This window comes from Oryctolagus cuniculus, chromosome 1 (genome assembly GCF_051225735.1).
Source record: "Oryctolagus cuniculus isolate XC-2025 breed Fujian yellow rabbit chromosome 1, ASM5122573v1, whole genome shotgun sequence".
Lineage (NCBI taxonomy): Eukaryota > Metazoa > Chordata > Mammalia > Lagomorpha > Leporidae > Oryctolagus > Oryctolagus cuniculus.
The window spans coordinates 73885511-73889119 of NC_142867.1; positions in this window are offsets into that span (position 1 = coordinate 73885511).

Sequence of the window (3609 nt, forward strand, 5' to 3'; positions counted from 1 at the left end):
GGAGCCAGGTGCTTATCCTGGTCTCCCATGGGGTGCAGGGCCCAAGGACTTGGGCCATCCTCCACTGCACTCCCTGGCCACAGCAGAGAGCTGGACTGGAAGAGGGGCAACTGGGACAGAATCTGGCGCCCCGACCGGGACTAGAACCCGGTGTGCCGGCGCCGCATGGCGGAGGATTAGCCTAGTGAGCCGCGGTGCCAGCCTTAGGTAGGGGTCTTGCTTCATACTTCTGCTTGTGGAGATCCAGTTTTCTCAGCACGATTTGTTGTAGATACTGTCCTTGCTCCAGGGATTGATCTTTGCTCCTTTGCCAAAGATAAATTGGATGTGGATGCTTGGATTGATTTCTGGAGTTTCTATTATGCTCCATTGGTCTATCCATCTGTTTTTGTGCCATTACCAGGCGGTTTTTATTATAACTGCCTTGTAGTATGCCTTGAAATCTGGTATTATAATGCCTCCAGCTTTGTTTTTGTTGTATAAGATTGCTTTAGCTATTTGGGGTCTTCTGTGCTTCCATGTGAATTGCAGCAGCATTTTTTTTCTAGATCTGAGAAAAATATCCTTGGTATTTTGAATGGTATCTCAATAAATCTGTAAATTACTTTCCGTAGTATGGACATTTTAATGATACTGATTCTCACATCCATGAACATGGAAGATTTCTCCAATTTTTTGTGTGTCTTCTTCTATTTCTTTCTTTAATGATTCATAATTCTCATTGTAGAGATATTTAATATCCTTAGTTAAATTTATTCCAAGGTATTTAATATTTTTGGCAGCTATTGTGAATGGAATTGATCTTAGAAGTTCTTTTTTCTGGCATCGTCTGTGTTTATAAAAGCTACAGATATTTTTGTGTTGACTTTATATCCTGACACTTTACCAAATTCTTTTATGAGTCCTAATAGCCTCTTAGTGGAGTCTTTTGGATCACCTATATCTATAACCATGTCATTTGCAAATAGATATAGCATAACTTCTTCCTTCCCAATTTGTATTCTTTTAATTTCTTTTTCTTGCCTAATGGCTCTGGCTAAAAGTTCCAGGACTATATTGAACAGTAATGGTGGCCAGCGCCATGGCTCACTAGGCTAATCCTCCACCTGTGGCATCGATAATTCAGGTTCTAGACCCGGTTGGGGTGCTGGATTCTGTCCCAGTTGCTCAACTTCCAGTCCAGCTCTCTGCTGCAGCCCAGGAAGGCAGTGGAGAATGGCCCAAGTGCTTGGGCCCTGCACCCGCATGGGAGACCAGGAGAAGCACCTGGCTCCTGGCTTTGGAGTGGTGCAGCACGCCAGTGTAGCAGCCATTTGGAGGGTGAACCAACGAAGGAAGACCTTTCTCTCTGTCTCTGTCTCTCTCTCTCTCTCACTGTCTAACTCTGCCTGTCAAAAAAAAAAAAAAAGTAATGGTGACAGTGGGCATCCTTGTCTTGTTCCAGATCTTAGTGGGAATGCTCCCAATGTTTCCACATTCAATAAAATGCTGGCTATGGGTTTGTCATAAATTGCCTTGATTGTGCTGAGGAATGTTCCATCTATACCCAATTTGCTTAAAGTTTTCATCATGAAAGGATGTTGTATTTTATCAAATGCTTTCTCTGCATCTATTGGGATAATCATATGGTTTTTGTTCAGCAGTTTGTTAATGTGATGTATCACATTTATTGATTTGTGAATGTTGAACCAGCCCTGCATACCAGGGATAAATCCATTTGGTCTGGATGAATCGTCTTTCTGATGTATTGTTGGATTCAACTGGCTAATGTTTGTTGAGGACTTTTGTGTCTATGTTCATCAGGAAAATTTGTCTGTTGTTCTCTTTCTCTGTTGTATCTTTCTCAGTTTTAGGAATTAACGTGATGCTGGCATCATAGAAGGAGTCTAGGAGGATTCCCTCCCTTTCAATTGTTTTTGAATAACTTGAGAAGAATTGGAGTTTGTTCTTTTTTAAATGTCTGGTATAATTCAGCAGTGAAGACATTCAGTCCTGGGCTTTTCTTTGTTGGGAGGGTCTTTATTACTGATTCAACTTCCATCTTGGTTATTGGTCTGTTTAGGTTTTCTATGTCTTCATGGCTCAATTTACATGGGTTGTATGTGTCCAGGAATATAATCATTTCTTGTAGGTGTCCCAGTTTATTGGCATACAGCTCTTTGTAATAATTTCAGATGATTCTTTTTATTTCTGTGGAATCTGTTGTTACATTTCCCTTTTCATCTCTAATTTCATTGAATTGGGTCTTCTTCCTCAATTTTTTTCCAATTAGTTGGGCCAATAGTAAATCAATTTTATTTTTTCAAAAAAGCAGCTTTTCATTTTGCTGATCTTTTGTATTTTGTTTTGTTTTCAATTTTGTTCATTTCTTCTCTGATTTTAATTATTTCTTTTCTCCTGCTAGTTTTGTATTTGGTTTGCTGTTGCTTCGCTAGGTTCTGGAGATACATTGATAGCTCATTGCTCATTATTTGGTGCCTTTCCAATTTCTTGATATAGGCACCAGTTGCTATAAAATTCCTCTTAACACTGATTTTGCTGTATCCCATATGTTTTTTAAAGATTTATATTTTTTTATTGAAAGTCAGAGTTATACAAAGAGGAGAGGCAGAGAAAGAGAAAGAGAGGTCTTCCATCCGATGGTTCACTCCCCAGTTAGCTGCAACAGCCGGAGCTGCACCAATGCAAGCCAAGAACCAGGAGCTCTTTCAGGTCTCCCACTCAGGTTCAGGGGCCCAAAAACTTGGGCCATCTTCTTACTGCTTTCCCAGGCCATGGCAAAGAGCTGGATCAGAAGAGGAGCAGCCAGGACTAGAACCAGCACCCATATGGGATGCCAGTGCTGCAGGCCAAGGGCATTAGCCCACTGTACTACAATGCCCGCCCCCCCATTTGTTTTGATATGTGGTATTGGCTACATTCATTTCTAGAAATTTTTTATTTCTCTTTTGATTTCTTCAATGGTCCACTATTCATTCAGAACCTTGTTGTTATGTCTCCATGTGTCTTCATGTGTTTTAGTGATTCTTGAGTTGTTGATTTCCAGCTTCATTCCATTGTAGTCAGAGAAGATGCATGATATGATTTCAATTTTTTTTTATTTCCTGAGACATGCTCTATGGCCTAGCATGTGGTCTATCCTAGAGAAAGTTCCAAGCACTGGTGAGAAGAATGTACATTCTACAACTGTAGGATAATAAGTTCTATAGATATCTGTTATGTTCATTTGGTCTATAGTGTCGATTAACTCTGCTGTTTCCTTGCTGATTTTCTGCTGGTTGATTGGTCCATTGCCAAAATTAGAATATTGAAGACCCCTATTACTATTGTATTGGAATCTATGTCTCCCTTTAGATCCATTAACATTTCTTTTAAATAGCCCTGTAATTAAGTGCATATACGTTCATTATAGTCACATCTTCCTGCTGAATTGATCATTAATCATTATATAGTGCCCTTCTTTTTTTCTTTTAACAGTTTTTGTGTTAAAGTCTATTTTGTCTAATATTAGGATGGCTACATGAGCTGTTTTTTTGGTTTATGTTAGCATTGAATATCTTTTTCCATCCTTTCACTTTCAGTCTGCAGGTATCTGTTGGTGAAATGTGT